This window comes from Pteropus medius, unplaced genomic scaffold (genome assembly GCF_902729225.1).
Source record: "Pteropus medius unplaced genomic scaffold, Ma_sr-lr_union100, whole genome shotgun sequence".
Classification (NCBI taxonomy): Eukaryota; Metazoa; Chordata; class Mammalia; order Chiroptera; family Pteropodidae; genus Pteropus; species Pteropus medius.
The window spans coordinates 8429560-8449729 of record NW_024346062.1 but is presented as its reverse complement, the minus strand read 5'-3'; the positions used below and the strand labels follow the sequence as shown (position 1 = coordinate 8449729).

Below are 20170 nucleotides of genomic sequence, written 5' to 3'. Positions count from 1 at the left end.
AAAGATATATGCACCCCAATGTTCATATCAGCATTATTCACTGTAGCCAGGGCACAGAAACAACCAAAGTGCCCTTTGATAGATGACTGGATAAAGAAGATGTAGTACACATATACAACGAAATACTATTTAGTCATTAAGTAAAGATGAAATACTGCCATTTGTGACAACTTGAGATTATCATGCTAAGCAAAATAAGTCAGACAGAAAAAGTTGAGAACCAAACGATTTCACTTATATGGGGGATATAAAACTGAAAGCAACAAATGTGACACACAGAGATTCATGGATATGAACAGCAGATCAGTGGTTACCAGAGAGAAGTGGGGGACGTAGATAGGGGTAAAAGGGGTCAAATATATGATGACAGAAGGAAATTTAACTTTGCGTGGTGAACACACCATGCAATATACATATGACATATTAATGAATTGTACACTTGAAACCTATATGATTTTATTAACCAATGTCATGCCAATAATTTTAATTTAAAAAATTAAATAAATAAAAAATAAATAAACTCTTTCAATGGGAAATGTTTCATATATATTATACATAGGGTAAAAATGTGTAAAAGTTATTTTATAATTAATGAAATTATTTACATTTTTAAAATAGAAAGCTAACATGCTTAAAAATGAGGACTTAATCAATAAAACCATTCTATCTGGATGACATTATAAGGAATAATTTAAGAGATTTAGGACTTGTAGGGGTAAATAAATTTTAAAAGCGTTTACAAACACTACATAAAACAGACTTGCGACAAACTCTGGGAATATATCAAATCTGCCTTAAAGATCTTTAGAGGCCCACTAGACAGCCATGCTACCCCCAAAAGGCCCTGAACATCACAAATGGAATTTTGGACCAGATTTCATCATGAGACATCATTATATTTTCTTTAATTCTTATATTCTTTTTCTTCAAGTTAAACATTTCAGACTTTCTATATTTAGTATGCTTTATATTTACAAATTATAATACTGATGATAATGAGCAGCAGGTACAATACATAACTCTATCCAAAAACATCTTTTCATTAATTCATTTCAATATGTGAGGCTTAATTTAAAACTTCAAGTGTTAATGCATTGCAGTAGAATCTAGCAAAATCTTTCTCAAACTCATTGCACATAATAGAGAAAACAGGTAATTTCTGAATAATGTCAATAAAAAATGTATTAATTATTTAATTAGAAATTTCAAAAATCACAACTCTAGAAAAGACATCAGAAGCTCACCTAAGCTGGAGCTTTATACATATGGAGCTAATCTTTTAAAGAATGTGGTGAGCAAAGACTCAGTCTTTCAATTAAGAAAAAACAAAATACAAAAAAAACACTCATTCATCTAACAGATAAAAGTCCTAATGGCTTTTAAGGTCTTATCCTGCATTGGGATTACATGGTGTATAAAAACACATAACTATGCTCAAGAAAATTCTATTCAAAATAATTAGTCATACGAGAGTCAGAATCCTCAGACTCCTCAAGACTCAGTTTTGCTACCCAGATTTTATGACTATAAGACGTCTGTCTAATCAGGGCCGTGAAAGCTGCCAATGTAGTAACGAACAGGCCTAAATGTTATTTCCCAAAATAATAATAAATCGTTCATTCATACATACATTTGACAAACATTTAACTGTGCATGATGTGCTGGATACGGTGCTAGGCACCAGGAATAGAGGCGGCAATTAGACAGACATAGAACTGGCCCTCACAGAGTCTATTGGAGAACAAGCAGTTGAATGAATAACAAAGTGCTCGTGAGTGTTAAGACAGGCTAAGAACAGGGAACTATGAAACCACACAAGGTTCTTTTAAACCTCCTAGGGAAGGTAAGTGAAGCTGAGACCTGAAGAATGAGTAAAGGTAGCTGCTTTGGTGCAATAGACCCTCTCACTTCTGTGTCTGTGCACCCATTTTTCTCATTCCCTACATGCCCTTCCCGCATCTTCATTCCTTCTCATCCTCTTGGGTTTAGTTTGGGCAGCACATCTTCAAGGTATCCTTCCCTGAAGCCCTCATCTCCACCTGTTTAGAGTGGATACCCCCTTCCGTAATCTCACTGAACCCACGCATGTCTGCAACCTCCAGTTCAATAATGGCTGCATAATCTTGGTCTCTTGGGCTAATAAAATCCAAGAAGAGGTTTCTTTAATGCTTCTGGGAAAGCTTTGCTAGCTCTTCTAGAAAGTCTCTGAAATAGCCCCTTTCACTTGATAGCCATCTTGCTACTAGGTACTGATGAAGCTGATCCACAGAGAGGGTAAGGAAAAAGAATGGAAGGAAAACTAAGTCAAAACTATTGGATTAAAATGTCCCTAAATTCCACCTACCTCTTGACTTTAAGTGGTGTGAGCCAACAAATTACTTTATTACTAAAGCCATTTGGAGTTAGGTTTTCTGTAACCTATAGCCAAAAGCATGGTGACTGATAAAATATAATGGATAGGACTCATGTTATTTTTCCTTAGCATCCAATATAATTTTAGCCCATTGTAGTTGTTCAATAAATGCTTCTGGAATAAATGAACTGTGTAATGTACAGAAAATATCTGATAACAATAAAATTATAAATTTTATACCTAAATAAAATTAGAAACAAATCCAGTTTTCAACCAAGACTTTTAAAAGGTGTTTTAAAACAATATTTCCTATATTTAAGGAAAGTAAATCTTGTCCTCTGCTGTTCCAAGCCTCCTCATTCAGAGCCTTTCCCTCACTGCTCCTCTGCCCTTCATGCTCAGAAGGCAGCCCCTTGTACTCCTCCTTACCCAATGTCTTCGTGTTTTTCTATCCCCACCTTCAAAACCTCCAGAAAGAGCTAATAAACTCATTCACACTGACTTCTATGAATCTGATTTAACTAAAATATTATTATTTCTAGGCATATTCACAAAATCCAAAGATTTCTGAACCCTAATTATGCAACTTCAGATACCAGTAAGCAGGTAAAGAAAGCATTTGTGGAGCCTGATAACCAACTCTGTGGCCTTGAAATGGCAGGGAAAAATGCCTTATTATTTGCACACAAGGCAACTCCAGACATTGTCATCAATGGCCAACCCTACAGCTCAAAAGGAACCCACTCTTGTTCCATTTTCTTAGATAAATTCAATAAACAGTGAACCACATCCACCAAGTGATATCCGTGCCTCTAAGAAGTTCTACTTGTGGACTTTATTCCTGGAGTGGGATTTAACACCATCTAATCTGTATCCCATTTGGAACTGAATAACTTCATAATTATAAGAAGCATCTATATGAAAAATTCCCCTACCTCCAAATCCTATCAGTTAATTATAAAGAACACTTGATTTACTCCAACAATGCATAAACTCAGGATTCTTTGTTATAGACCCCAAACTCAGATGAAAACTAAACTCTTAAAAACGAGTAGATGGCCCTATATAAATGTTCCAATCTAGAGCAATTACAATCTGTTTTGGCTACCTTTTATTTTTATGTTTGGCCACCTTTATTGCCAAACATAAAAGCATCCTACTGCACACCTCAACAGAATTGCCTGTGTTTCCTTAATGTCTTTCCAAGCAATTTTATGCAGTCAGCACCCTATACATTAACAAAGAAGAAATGGATGCGTGCTCTGGGTTTAGCAATGAACCTTCATAATCAGACCCATTCCTTAATTTTGCTCACTTTTTTATGCAGCTGCATTAATACTACATTGCCAAACAAAGACAAGAATGAATATGAGACTTGAGTTAAAAACAACAACAACAGTACAACCATCCAAGGAACAAGTGCTGAGCTTGTTAAAAAAAAAAAAAAAAGCTCCCATTTTATTAAATAATAGTGTTCATGCAGAGATGTCTGAAGTACTCTGTAAGGCTAATTAGGACAGATCAATGTACACTTACCTTTCTGGAAAGCTGAAAGGTGTGTAGTGACTATGTGTCATTAAAAATTTACTTGACCATGGGCAGCAGATGTTCATGAGAGTTTGACCCTGGTGAGCACTCTCAGTTTCCATTTTACTCATGTCATCATCAATGCATCAAAAATTCTGTAGACACCATCACTATCATCCAGTTTCATAACAGCTGATGTGCTATATATGTTTGAGAGGGTGGTATCAATTAACTATATTATCTATAAAGCCATACCTGTAATTACTACCACTTCACAATTTATCATTAACACATTTGGCAGATTTTTTTCCAAAGTAACATTTATTTAAAGGTTAATCAAAATTCTTAGAACAGCATTTATTATAATGTGATTTTTTATAATTGACTAAATCAGTGGCTCTTAAGAAAAACACCCTTGTCTCAGTCCTGCTCAGTATACACCACGGTGCCATTTGGGGAAAAGAAATACATATTAGAACTGTTCATTTCAGACCTCGTCATGGAAGAGCATATATTAATGTAATCAGGTGGTACATTTACATGCTCATTAGTAATCCATCATTAGTCCAAATGCTCACTATTAGGAATAAATGTACAACGAGTTATTCAGAATACCCAGAAATAGTATTTCTTATTTAAACATTCAGAATAAGCTGACTGAAATAAGTGCACACCTTGAATTTGAACTTTCAAGGCACATCACTAAAGTCAATCAGTTATGTCAGGACACTCTTCTATAATAATCTCAATTATAAAATTCCTGCCCCTCCCTAACAAGGGGATGGGGGTGGGCTGAATCTTTATAATTCACCATAACTGCAAAAACTCTTGATGAAGTGTGCGTTTAGATTTTATGCTTTAATACATAGCATGCCACTAAAACCACGTTAGTTACGCTTTTATGCTGTTTAATCATATGTCAAAATCTATAAAATCTGTTCTAGCATGCTAAGGTAATTTAACTGCAATTAATCAATCAGGGAAATAAATAAAATGTGATAAATGCCAAATAATGTAACTTCTTTAGCAGTCCATCGCCTTCACCACTTGGCCACCTCGTCCCACAATGTAACTTCTTTAAAAACAAACCACTATCTATATATTTATCCTAAAAATATTTACTAGCCAATACCATTGAAGGAAAAATAGTGAAAACTGGACTTCCTGAATATTTTTTCCATTAGTAGCTTGCTTGCTCTAAACTTACAAATGTTTTTAAACAGGTTTTGACACAATCTGACTTTCCAAAATATGAGGATCAAAACTTATCTCTACTTATACCCTGTGCCCAACACAATGTCTTAATCATAATAAGTGTTCAGTAAGTGTTTACTGAATGAAAGAATGAATGATTCAAATATCCATAAACTAGACTCTTTCATTATAATGTTTAGAACCTACAACAATAGTCATACTTTTCCTTCCGGCAAAAAATATTTATTACACTTTATTACTTTTTAACAAAAAGTAGTAGCACTCTCTTTATTAGTTCTTTCCTTTTTTCATAGTTGGGAACCATCAAGGAAGGTTTGTAATTGTGTGTTTGCATTTCTTCTTCCAAATTAAAAGTGATTTTCTTTTCAAGTATATAATTTAACGGTTTCATGTATATAGATCAAGACTAAGAAGGTCAACTATAAGTCATGGGTCCAGTCAGCAAGAGTTCATTAAGCACTGGCTGTGTATGCTGCACTATGCTAGTAACTACAAATATACTAAAAAAGTCAAAAGCACATTCATGCCTTTCAAACCATAAATCAGAGAAGACACATAGATGCATGTTCTATCAACAAGCATTACTGACTATATTCTCTGCCAGACGCTAAAGGAGGATACCCAAGAAGCCTCAGTTCTCAACAGGGGTTAACAAAGAAATTAACTGTATGTCAAGCAGAAAGTCATGAATTTCACTGAAAAATTACAAACTAATTCCCATTAAAATCCTAGGAGAGAAAGCTGATCAAATCACAGAAGTCTTAAGGAAGCAGGTGGCATAAAAATAGATCAAGAGAATTTCCCAGACAACATAAATTAGTGCATTCTCTAGTAATGAGGGAACTGAAAGCCAGGGTCTAAAAGTTTTCAGAATCACTTACTGACTTTGTTGAGAATAACTGAATCTATTTGTTCCTCTCATCAAATTAGTTCTGGTGACATAAAATGATAACTTCTGGATTCATGACCACGCAGCACAAAGAACACTAAAGAATTTTCCATTCAAGTTTCCTGATGTTAATTTCAGCTAAGAAATCTTAAGACTGAAAGCATCACAAGAATATTACAGCTAAGAGTTGCCCTTTCTACCTACTCCACCCACTCACATGTGGCTGTTGAACACTCAATGTGACTAGTCCAAATTGAGTTGTGCTGTAAGTGTAAAATAGACACTGCACTTCAAAGGCTTAGTGAAAAAAGAAAAAAAAGTAAAATATATCAGTAGTTTTTATATCAGTTACCTGTTGAGATAATACTATTTTTGGATATATTTTGTAGAATACAAATATCATTAAATTGTTTTCACATTTTTATTGTGGATACTAGAAAATTAGTGGACAGTACTAATCTAAAGGCATTCTGAAAAAAATACTTTTCGAAGGATTTCATGATAGAAAAGGAGACTAACATTTAGCAACACACACTGATGTTTTAATATGATTATCTGATATAAAAAACTTTATATAATGAGCCTCTCAATACAGTCTTCCCAATAATGCACAGCTAGGAATACAAGAGAATCTCTCCTGGCGAGTTGAATCTCCTGTCTGACTCTGATCTGACAAGTGGCATCAGTATTTATGCCTCCCTTTTTTTTCTGACAGGCAGAAGACTTCAGCCTAAAATTCAAGTTTCTCAACTTCAGGCATTTTTTGGGAGGGCTTTAGTTTTCTGGTACAGTTTTACCCCACCCCCTTTTTATTACTTGCTTGGTTCTCCCTCTTATTTTAACAGTTTTATTGTAAGTTACAAAAAAAAAAAGATTTTTGGAACTAAGAAAAGCTTAACAGCAAATAAGAAAGTGAGTGAGCCTCTTACTATGATGCAATCAGGGAGGCACCACTTTCCAGAGCATGGGAGGTTATGTCTGTGTCCCTTCTCCCAGTTACAGGTGTGAAGTATGATGCATATTTAGCAATATCAGGCCAGTATTCCCATTTGAGATCATAAATACAGAGCTGACCCCATCCATGGCTACCACTCAAGGATCAAGGAGATAGAGAGGAATAACTTTCAAAGGGCATGGAGAGCTCTGAAATCGTGCAAGCAGCTATAGGTAACATGGTATCAAATCAGACAGAGGAAAGAACGACTATCTGGAATACCTAAACAGGTGCTCATTATCACATCTGATTATATTCTGTGTTATACCACAGTGTGGAATAAGGGCATAGAGATACATCTAAAGAGTCAAGAAGACCTAGCAGAGGCCTAGTCTCATAAAGTGAGAAAATGGGATAATCTCTTAACTGTAGAGCCACACAGGCCCCTGGGACTAGGCCCATAGTCATGGCATCCCAGATCCAGTGGACTACACGAATTCAAGATGAGAATGAGCAGTAACATGGAAGCCCGGCAGTGGTAGGTGAGCCACCAGATAGATGTACTCAGTGAGGAAGAGAAAATCGAAGGTTCTAAATATGCTTCCTATTGTTGTTGAGTTTGGTCCAGAGACTTACAAGCTTGGCTGCAGGTGGAGCATCAGTACATTCAGCTCAAATTTGCTCAAGCAGATGCAGTGCTTGAACAAAGATGGTAGCAGTGCCTCTCTGTATACTGGAGGGATTATATTGGTGCCTATGCAACTCTTATTCCAAAATTAGTGTTTCAAGGATATTTAAGATACTTAGGGGAAATAAACACTTCAGTAGCTTCCCAAATCTATAAAAATGCCACTGCTTCCTATTAATCTCTATTCCTCTGCAAAAAAAAAAAAAAAAAAAAATTCATAATCTTACTTAATAATATTAAATATCCAGCCTAACACAGAAACAATCTGAAGATTGTCAGAAAAATATAGAATGTGTGTGATGTTATGTAATGTTCAGAGCCCTTATAGTTTAATTTTAAGGAAATAAATAAGAATAAAAATTAAGTAATAATTTCCTCAGATATACAGAGATAGGATAGAACACAGAAAAGATCATGGCCATATAAAAACCAGGGCTGCACAATCACCACAAATTACCAGAAGATGAGAAAGAAATATTCTAAGTCAGCTAGATTATTGACATTTTGGTATATTTTCTTAAAGTAGTTTTAAAAGATTTAGTACACAAATAATGTTGGTTTTTTTTTTCAGAAAATCAAAATTAATAAAATGCTAAAATTGAAAAGTAGTATACAATTGGCCACAACAAAAAAGTAAGAAAAAGTCTCAGGAGCTAACCAATAAGTGGCCTTTAGATCTAAAATATATTACTTTTATTTTAGCAAAATTACAAAAATTGGTTCAAGGCCTCACCATTTCATCAATTTTATAAAAGAATGAGTTCAAAAGATAGAACTAAGTGTGAAATTTTGCAAAGTAGACGTAGGTAATTTCAAAATGGCTACTATGTTGATAAAGGTAAATGACACAAACCTATACACATATTTTGAGATTCTATTTCAGACAGTCTCAGTTCAGATTAAAAACTCTAAGAATGTTTTCTGCCCAGCAAATATTCCAGTAACACACACAGGTACAGACTCAGACACTCTCCTTAGTCCAGTGGCAATTCTTAGGAAGTTTTCCTGACACTGAAAGGAGGGTAAGTTTCTGCAACAACAAAGCCAAATATCAAAAATTTCCAGCTTATATATTATAAGCCTACTTATTCATTAGACACAACCTAATAAAAATTTTAAGATAGCTGAGTTGTCACGAAGGGACAAGAGCATAAATTGATATTGAGCAGCTTTTCTAGTGCTTCCTACTAAATATCAATAAAACCAAAATGTGTCCCCCAACATATCAGAAATAATATGTTTTCTACTTAGTTCCAAGGGAAAAAAAAACTTTTTTAACTAATGAAAACTCAAAATATGTGACAATCTGTCACTGAATTAAAATAAGTTACAGTAACAAGCGACAATGGATGTACAAAACTCACTGCAGATATGTTTGCCTTCACATACAAAGACTATTTCTAAACAGGTCAGAGTAAAGCTTTGGCTGATGGCAGGAGAAGGTCCAAGAGGAGCCAAAGCCGTGTGTTATCCAAAACTCATTGATTTTTAAATTTGGAATGGGTCTTTGAATTTACATTTGAACATGTCGTATGAACAAGAGACTCCTGTTAACTTTATATGTGTTCATTCTGATAAAATGTTTGCCTTGTACGGTTAAGATATTTTGCTGAGGCCTAAATGGGAAGCGCACAACACTCTGTGTGGTGGAAGTTGGGGAGGGTCAGTCGTAAGCATTCCACAAGTCCTTTTCTGCTAATACATGCCCCTCAAACACAAGCAGGACCTGACAGGGAAGTTTTAGGAGACAAGGGAATGGTAAGAAGTAGCAGAGACATTGGCTCGAAAATGGGAACAAGGTGTTCCTATGTACATAAACTCTATAGTACTACCCCTTAACTGAGTATTAGTACAGTGTATTATAATTGGCTATTTAGTTCTTTGCATCCTCCATGAAATTGCAAGTTTTTAATGAAAAAAAAATTTCATTTGAAATAATTAAAAATTCACAAGAAGGCACAAAGAAATATACTGTGCTGTGTACCTTTTCCTCAGTCCCTCCCCCTACTCCCAGTGTTATTATCTTGCATAACTACAATATCAAAACCAGGTAATGGACATTGGCAAAATCCATAATGCTTATTCATATTTCATCAGTTATACATGTTCTTATTCGTGTTTGTGTGTATAGCTGGATGCAACTTTATTATATGTGTAGCTTTGAGAAACCACTGCCACCATCGAGACACTTAACTGTACCATCATCATAAGACTCTAGTGTTACCCTTGTATGTTGGCATCTACTCTCTCCCTTCCCCTCTCACCCCTGGCAACCACTAATCTGTCCTCCATCTCTGTAATTATGTTACTTTATGAGTGTTGTATAAATGGATATAAACAGTAATGTATCCTTTCAAGATAAACTATTTTCACTCGGCATAACTTCCTTGAGGTTCATCCAAGTTGTTGCCCATATCAATAGCTCATTGCTTTTTATTGCTGAGTAGTAGTCCATACTGTAGATTTCTAACACTCTGTTTAACCATTCATCCATTGTCAGACATTTGAGTATTTTCAATTTTGGGTTACTACTAATAAAAGCTCTTAGGAACATTCGTGTACAAGTTTCAGCGTGAAAATAAACTGCAAGATTTTTAAGGGGAAAACAGTGTTCATTCATCCTATATCACCAGCATTTTATACAACATATAGTAGGTACTCAAAAATATTTGTTTAAGGAAAGAACAGATGAACCACGAAATTGCCTTTAATGGCAGAAAATAAAATAGGACTCAACTTGTGAGAAAAACACAATTAGTTGGGAGTGCAAATGTCAGCAAGAGGTCCTGGAAGTTGCATTGACAGTTTTAAGACTATAGCAGTGTTCCAAAGGACACACACACACACACACACACACACACACTTGAATTAGAACATTTTCCGGTTGGTTTTAAATATTGTGCTTCATATTAAGATGTTGTTTGGCTTAATAAGCTGTGTCTGAACTATTTTTTTCAGAAAAAAATGGAGAGATTTCCTATTCTAGCCAAGATGGACTAAGAGGGGTTGTATATATATATCCTCATTTCTAAACAACATTAATAAGAACAACAAAAGTGTGAGAAAATATATGAAATAATAATTTTAAGACACGGGACATCAGGCAACAAAAAACAGTGATCCCTGAGAGATGAGAAGTCAAGAAGGTGAATCTTATGATTGTCTTGCCTAGTGTTTTGAGGGTTTCTCAGCAGTAGCACAGGAAGGGTAACTCAACAGGCAGGTGGGGCAGCTCCAGGGAGGCAAATTGCCTGAGTGGAAGAAACAGAACTGAAAGTAAGGGAGAATAAGGAGGCTACAGTTCACAGGACAGAGCACCTGGCAGAGAGCTGCTGCACGGAGAAAGATCTCCTGAGATCTGCAGAGAGTCCCATTCAAGAATTTAGCAGAATACTGATCTGGGCAAATGTATGAGGAAACTACCCAAGTGTGGGTACTCCTTAGCCCTAAGGAATAAATGGATGTAAACAATGATCAGTACCTGCTAGCATCACAAAAAGAGAGAGAACCAGTAATCTTGCCCAGTCTCCTCCAAATGAATTTGGTCAAATTCCTAGTTCTAATTACCAATTAATAAGAAAGATATGGAACAGAGGAGCTTATTAAACAACTCCACAGGAATTCATTAGGGAAAAAAAAAAAAAAAGCTCTACAGCACAAACAATCCAATTTCCTCAAAGAATAATCAAAAATAAATAGACAAGGTGAAACGTATAGATTAAAAGATAGGATAAATAATTACAACACATGGATCTTATTTATATTCTGTTTCAAACAGTAAAATTTATGAATACATGGGAAATTTTGAATACTGATTACACATATTTGATGACAATAAGGAAATATTGACTTTTTAGATGTAACTCATTTTTTAAATCTGGTTCATATTTTCAGTTAAAAAAACAAGTCCTAATCTTTTAAAGATACCTCTGAAATATTAAAGAATTAAATGATACCAGGTCTGGAATTGGCTTCAAAAAATTTAGAGTGGGGTGGAAAGTGGAAATATGAAACAAAATTGCCCATGAGATGATAGTTATTGAAGGTAGGTGTAGTCGTATGGGAGTTTATTATATTATTCTCTCTATTTGTTAATATGTTTAGAATTTCTATAATAAAATCTTCTTTAAAATACATAATTACATAATAAATTGAGGCAGTGCTTAAGTACTCAGAGATCACAGTCCATGTTTCTGAATGAAAACAATTTCTCAGGCATTATAGACATCGGATGATATTTTATGAAGACATCGAAGACTGTGATTTGTAGGATTCCCTTAATGGACACCATGTTTTCTCCACACAGGTTACTGGCTTTTAAGGATAGACTTTTTTTCCAAAAATAGATCTGGCAGTATGCAAGTGGTTGACTCTCTAATTGAAGACACCAAAAGACATCAAAGGAGACTAAAAATCTGGGTCTATAAATGTGGTTGTTACTTCTTCCTGTTCTTTTATTAAGGTTAGGTTTATGAGAAGTCTAATAGAGCATATGACTGCTATCCTCCCAACAGCATCCTTGCAGTATGACCCCTGGCAACCACTTCGGAATCAATTTGCCATTCCCACATTTCCTGTTTGCTTACTGTTCTCAACTCCACTTCCACTCACACTTTTTAGTTTTTGGAGAGGTTCTGAGGTAAGGGTGAAGAATCTTTGGAGACCTCCAAAATCTTTTTTCAAGTCGAATAATTCATTAGAAAGTATATTTTATCTAGAATCTGGATGTTTTACAGTAAGAGGAACACTCCAAGTAGCTTGTTCAAGGTTCTGCCAAGAGAAGTATCTTCTCTCTTCTTAATTGATTTAAATTCTAACCAAATGGATATGCCCAAGTCCAACAAATAGACTCCCTAAGATGAGTGTTATATCTTCTATTTTTAAAAAATCTTTCATGGTCTCTAGTTCAGTATCCCACAAATAACCAATAACCTACAAAGTAAATTTTAAATTCTCAGTGTATTTTTAGGTAATTATTCTATTATATTACTGCATTAATATTATTATTAAAATATCATCATGCATCCTAATGTTCATTTTCACTAAATGACTGAAAAGGCCACGGGAGTAGTTTTAAAATCTGATATGTGCTTTGGGAGCAGAATCAGCTTTGGGAAATCAAGGCTAGTGAGCATTTTTGTAGGTTGGTTACATTTGGGGAATTATTTGCAAGAATGTATTGCAGAAGTTGGAACTAAACTTTCCAAAATATTTATCACCATAGTTAGAACTTCCATTACAGTGTTTTCTTTTTAGACACAGACTTGTTTATAATGGTCATTTAAAAGTTGCTACCCCAGGCTTATAAAACAATGTTATAACGTCTTCCCATCAACAGTATTAAAAACATTCATCTCTGGGAAAGTGTTATAAAGAAATTCCACTACAATGGCAATTCAAATATTAAAGTAAATAAAAAAATGATATTGTATGATAGAATACAATTTCTAATCTACCAGATTAGAAATTCTTGCTGGAGGATATTTTAAATTCTGATGAAAGCAAAATACTAGTACACTAGATACTAGTCAATGTGGCCTATGTAAATTTAAATAAATTAAATTTAAATAAAATTCAAAATTTAGTTTCTCCATTGCACTATGCACATTTTAAGTGCTGAATAGTCACATGGAGCTAGTGGTTACAATGATGGACAGTGCAGATATAAATAATGTCCATCATCACAGAAGTTCTATTAAGTAATGATTGTCTTTGTGAGAGAGACCACTACTGATGAACAGATGTGCAGATATTAATTTATTTCTATCGAGATATTTTTCTTTTCCTATAGGAAGTTGAATTAAGCCTAGCAAACTTAAATGACTTTTCTGGAAAATCTATATTCTAATGTATATAGTTTAAATAGTACCACAATCATTGCAGTATAGATATTTTCTCTCCCTACCAAGAGAAGAGAATTAAAAAGATTCCATTTCCTCAGAATAGAGAATTATAACATTATCCAGTCTTCCCTTTCGATTGCATTTTCTTTCTTTTTGAAGATCTATTCTAAACCTGCTCTGCTTCTACGTTTACCCAGTAACGGCTCAACCTTTATTTTGTGGCAAGGAGTTCCTATTTTAAAGGATAGCACTTCAGGCTTCAAGCTATACACTAGTGAAATTTGTAAGCAACATAAAAAGCTTACTTCCTAGCCAGGTCTTCCTACCAGGTGAGAAGTTCCAAAAAATTCCTTAATCTAATATGACTTCCCATCTCTCAATTCAGAAAGATGCATTTTGTAACATATATGAAAAACAGAAACATAGAAATGCATAAACAATACAGTTTGACATCCTCGTTTGAGAAAGTGAAACGCTTTTGCAGTTAGACACTGAATATGAGGATCTGTCTGATTCAGCAGAGAAACTGAGTGAGGTAGTTCTACCACTGATGCTTAGCAAGGAACTATGTTACATAGGAGAGTCAGAAATACAAGAGTAACAAAAGTAGATGAAAATAATACGAAAATTGCCCAAAGCACAGGGCTAAACCAGTTGCATTTAAATGCAGTTCCTGTAAACTTTGATGAAAAGTAAAATGTCTGTATTTAAAAGATTAGATAAACCACATAGCTGATCCAGGTGGTAAAAAAAAAAGAAAAAAAAAAAGAGAGATCTATAATTTCATCAGTATACAGAAAATGTTAAGTATTTTCATGAAAGAGTAAACAATAAAAGTAGATAGTGCAACCATGAAAAAAATAATAAAGTCCAGGTAAAGAAACACTTAATTGAGTATACCAAATATTTTAGAAATGGATCATCTTCCAGAATAGCATGTTGTTTGGAAATTAAATTTCCACAGCAGTTTCCATAGTTCTGAAAAATAATTAGAACCTTCAAATCAGCTACAAAAATGTATATTAGTTTGGTGTGGAAAAAAAACAGAAGGGAAAATAATATGTCAACCTCCCAACCTTTTCTGGAAACAGATTTTTGCATCTTGAAATTACACTTGCTTTCAGGATTCTTTATATTGTTTGAATTCGTAACCTCATCTCTTTGCTCATCACTCCCCAAGCGAGTCTAAAACCCAACAAATTGCTATAAATGTTTACCAATAAATATTATTTTTCAAGCAGTTTTTTTCTTAATTTTTAAAATTTAAAAAGTTTTATTACAATTAGGTAACTACTCCTGGCAACAAAGGCCTCTGAAACATTGTTTCTCAGACGGTAATGGGTCTTGGAAAAGTTTGAAACTCAGTTCATTAGGACTTTGAGTAGCTGTTTTGTACCCAAGAATGAGAACTGAAGGAGAGGCTGGGACTAAACACATAATTTCATGAAATATGATGAAAACATAAGGGTTTTGTTATGACGCACATAACAATCAAGAACCTGTTTCTTTTTAGCTAGCTCCTAAAAAGTACCTCCTGTATAATTATTAAATAAAAACACTCACTTATTCAGTACTCAGCTAGCTTTTACAGTCTGAATAAGAGAAGTACACAGTGAGAGAGGTACTTACATGGTTTCCTTGGATACTGGATGATGCCATTCAGGTCTATGTTTTTATCTGGAAGTGGTGCCCTGTGGAGAAATGAGGCTTGGTGAGTGGCTGTTTATACATACTAAGTAAATAGGAACTTTGTTTATTTTACAAAGCATTTTTTATTATGACCCAGATTTCTTTTCCTCATCACACCCAACCCCTGTAAACAGCAATAATATGGTAGAACAGGTATTTTGCACAACTCTTTTTAATACCACTTAAGAAACTATAATTATTAAAAAGAAGCTCAGAATGCTTTGGCTAAGCACATTACTCCTTGGGCTGCTTAAATATCTTGATGACTGTATTTATGCCGGACATATCAATGAACACTGCCTGCCTCTCTATTTGCCTTCAAAAAGAATTGTTCTCAAACCATCAATAAAGAAATTAATCTTTAAAAAATTCACATAAATGATAAATATCCTTACCTTAATCTAAGAGTAAGAGAATGTTGGCTTTAGCCAGCTCCTAAGCACCCACAGACATTAGCTGCCATTTTGAATGTTGTAGTGGGATCCCAGATTCCCAATAGTTTAAGTGCTATGAGAATACAATTTTGACATTCTGTCTCTCAGAATTACATGCTTTCTAATTTTGGTAACGTGATTAATCCCTCCTATGTGATAAGTTTTAACCTTTTAATAATATTTCTTTGGATCGAAAAGAACAAATGAGCTATGGCAAAGAATGGCAACTAGCTTTAATGCTTAACACAATTTAATAACCTAAAATGAAGGGAGTGTGTGGTATGTTTCCATTAAAAAGTTTCCAGCCACAATTAATTGAACAAAAACTTGTTTCGTTCCAAGATTATTCTTGGAAATATAATTTCGAAGTCTGTGTGAAATGAGGAAACTTACTTTTTTACCATATGAAAGCAATCTCACTTTTTTAGGAATGATTTTTGGATAGACTTCCGATTTGATATTTTCCATTTGAACTAGCAGCCTAGGGGCTTGGAAGTGAGAATGGGGGTGGAGCAGTTCTGTGTTCTTTTGCCAGCACTGACAAAGGTCTGGTTGTCAGTGATACCTTTACAGCTAAATTTACTTCAGAGTGACAGGAACAGGTGCACCTCGGCCTGCCAGACACTTGTGCACAGGGATCACGCATCTTACGGCTTGACGATCAAGGGGGGAAAGCCTGGGTCTTCATAGAAAAGGAGAGGAGGCAAGCACAGCCCAAACTGGGGGGTTTCTCTTCAAAGCCAGCTGGTCTGGCTTTATTCTACAGGAATTTTTTTACCTGTCAGAGTTTGGACAACAAAGCCCTCAGCAGGTGCTGACGGGTACAACTTCCTGGAGAAGCAGAAAGGCACTGGTGAGTTTCAATTGCCAAAATATATTTTTTAATCTCTAAAAGTTGAATTTGTTATCTTAGAAGAGGCACTGCTGAGGTACCCACATTCAGAAAGCTGATGAGACCATTGGAATCAGAGCCAACTAACTCAACCGTGGGTTTGCCTGGTGTAGAAAGTAGAGCAGTTACCATTTGACAACGTTTTAGACTTTAAAAATGTTTTTTTAAAGGAAATACTTTATATTTTAATTTTGGTCTCTTTCATAACTATTTTCAATATCTGAAAGATGAACTAATTACATATATGATATTAGATTATTTAAATAAACACAAAAATATCATTCCATCTCTTTTTTCTAATTGTCATCATCCATTCTGAATAAAATGTTATTTTTCAATATATCCAAATAAAAGTGTGAAATGGTACATGCTCTTTTCAAATGTTTCATGTGCTAGTATTTTTTATGTGTGCATGTGACAGATTTATGATTAGAGAGAATATTAAATTAATCTCATTTTTAATACATTTTTAGAACATGTATTGCACAGAATATTTAATAATTAAAAGTGGCAACATTTTCTCATTACTTTACAAAGAGTTACTTTAGAGAAAAATCTTTGGACTAAACAGCCACGACAGTACTACAGCATGTTTTTACGTCATTGATTTCCAAAATTAGTACGTTTATATATTTGGTAATTTTATTTTGTGAATTCAAAAGTTTATGCAAAAATATTTTTTTCAGAATAGGATTTTAATTAATGCAAAACATGAACAAATGAGACCACATGTCAGGACATATTTTTAAAAAGTGAATCTATTTCAAGGACTCATTCTTTTAACTATGCTTCACAGCATTTCTCTACAAATTGTTGTATTATAGCAAATTAAAAACATTTATTTAAGCAAGTAAGGAGCTCAAAGCTAGGGACTATACATAGTAAACATATGAAACTATTTTAATAACCAAATTCCATATTCACTAGCAACACGGGATAATGAATGTAAAAGATGCAGCATACATTGATCAAAAATGCTATAAATTACTATGCATAAAATCAATTTTCTGGGCTGTGGGGGGTAGAATTGGTGCTTAAGAAGAGAAAGGCCCCTACCATTATAAATTACTAATACTATGAGGCAATTGTTTTATTCTGATGATCCCATAAATAATTTTCAATATACATGTTTAATACATAGCTATCTAGTGGGAAAATATAAGATCTGACTGTTTTAAATGACCATTATCTCTAAAACAATTTTTAAATCAATGATGATGCAGATATTCCACAAATTTATAAGTATCATGCATTCTTAGTATGGCTTAACTGCTGTTTAAAATTATGAAATATTTGTGGTTTCAAAAATTACCAGAAATCATCCACCCAATCAAAAAAATCAATATTTTTAAAACATAATCTCAACTACATTTTAATGAATCCATATTTTAAAAAAATTAAAACCCAAATCTGATTTTCATTATAAATTATTATATATAGAATATGGTTCAGAAATTTAAAGCATATTTTATTTTTAAAAGGAAAAATCATGATTTCAGATTGTCATTTTTATATAATATTCTTCTTCATTATATTGATTCTGGCACCTGAGTTATCAAGTCACTAATTTTTTGAGATAATTTCATTAGTCCTTTAAAGAATGAGTATGCACTCCATGCACTTGACGATTTCTTTTTATCTTTCTGGTTAAACACTATATTCCTAAAGAATTAGAACGCTCACTTTTAGAGATAACCAACTAGTGCAAAACTGAACATACACTCTTAAGTCAACTTCAGAATTACATTTGTTACATTTTTATGTGCATTACTATCAGCTATAATTATTATACTGTGTGTCATTAACATCAAGTGTAAACAGTGCAAAAACTTCTTCCAAACTATTTTAATGACACTTGTGAATTATTAAAGTGTGACTGGACCTACTAGTAACAATGTTAGATATAGCCTAAATATTTCTAAATAACTAAAGTTTATAATTTTTTTTTAGAAATCACAAAGCTTTATTTTAAAGTATGCATGTCGAGTGACTAAAAATATACAGGTTTGTGTCAGAATTGAAAGTTTATAATTTTAACTACACCCTGCATTGTGGGCTTAATCTAAAATTCCATGATTTTTTTTCTTTTAATTATAAGAAGAAGCTTTAATCCCTAGTTTGACATGCAGCTACATGTTTGCCCTTTTCTGATAAACTTTCAACTTTCGTGTCCTGAAAATACCTGTGCCAACTCCCTCAATGTATGGGAATGGTTTATTTTCATAAATCCTAATTAGGAATTGTGGCTTAAAGTTGCAATGACTCATATGTTCCTTAAAAGTCTAATTTGAAGATATATGCATTTTAAGCATTATTTGCAATACATATCTTAAGGACGGCTTATTTACAGTGGGGAAAAAATTATTATTCCCCTGTTTCAGAAAGACATTTTAAAAATATCGTGTTTATCTTATATATTCATAAAGACAATCTTGATTCTCAAGCAACTAAAATAAATTATATTGTGAATTCAACCTGTTTAATTTCAAGACTATGAAAGTTTCCAACTAAAATGGTTTACTTGTAAGTATTTAAAGAAACAAAAATATTTTGGCAGCTTTAAATGCATCTCATCATTGACCAGCCACCTGACTGACAGCTGTTAACTGTCCTTGGGCCAAATGTAACCCAGTAAAGATAAAAATTACATATTACTCATCCCTGTTGATAATACCTGGTGCCAGTAGGGTTTCAAATAGGAATAACTAGACTGTACATATAAAAAAGTAAAAGGGGAATTATTTCCACCCTTCGAGCCCTCCTTTGTCATTAATTTATTTCCTCTTCCTTTTCTTATTTATCCCACTTCTCTTGATGTCCATACTTCACACCTACAAAGACTTAATTTCCTTGAAGGAAATTCAGATGCATGTGATAAGTGCACGTCCATGAAAATACTGGGCAGCCAACTAATGATGCCCACACGTTTCTTTCAATCAAATCTTCTTTTAAGGTCATGAAATCTTTGAGTCGTGGGAAAGAGTCTCTGAAGCTTTCAACTACTTCTTTTAAAGAAAATAAAACAGAAGCACAAAAATTAAATTTACCCAAGGTCACCGACGTGAAGATGTAGATGCAGACTTTGGTTTGTCTTCCAACTTCATATCCGGTGATTTTTTTCTATTAGACTTTAATCATATAGACTATCAAACTAAAAGTAAAAAAGAGCACATGGAAAACTAATGTGAGTTATATTCCTTTGGAAAACTGTTTTTCATCACCAAACTTAATACCTTATTAGAGAAATACATAATTTTATCAGAGCATATTGAAATGTAGTTTTTAAAAAGAGCATAAACACATTAAAATATCTATGATATAAATTCTTTTTTGATTATCTTTACCATTTAAACCGATTTCCAGACTGAAAATATTTATGGTGTACGTAAAATAGCAAAAGTTAAAAAAAAAAAATCAGTGGCAATATATATGTTTGGAAGATGAATGCAGAAATCAAAAGCTGAGGTTGAAAATCTCTTTGAAATATTACAGATAATTAAAAGTACTAAGTAGTACTCAAATGCAGAATATTTTAAATAGTTCATATAACTGACTCAACAACTAACTAGCTTGTATATATGTGTGTGCATGTGTGTAATTACCAAACCTCTCTGAACCCCAAAGGCCTCATTAGCAAGTGTTTCCTAACGGCTCAGAAATTCTATGACTCAATAATCCTGTATTAATAGAAGTATCTTATATTTAT

General features: G+C 33.7%; 1 long non-coding RNA gene across 1 annotated transcript in view; it reads right to left on the bottom strand.

Moving 5' to 3' along the window:
• The window catches only part of LOC120612516 (uncharacterized), a 93349-nt gene extending 73575 nt beyond the window's left edge, over window positions 1-19774 (bottom strand). The window contains exons 1-2 of the long non-coding RNA XR_005655464.1: window positions 19512-19774; window positions 15079-15140 (exon numbers count right to left, since the gene is read on the bottom strand). This is a non-coding gene — a long non-coding RNA (uncharacterized LOC120612516). The remainder of the gene's footprint in view (window positions 1-15078; window positions 15141-19511) is intronic.
• Between the last annotated feature and the right edge of the window lie 396 nt (window positions 19775-20170).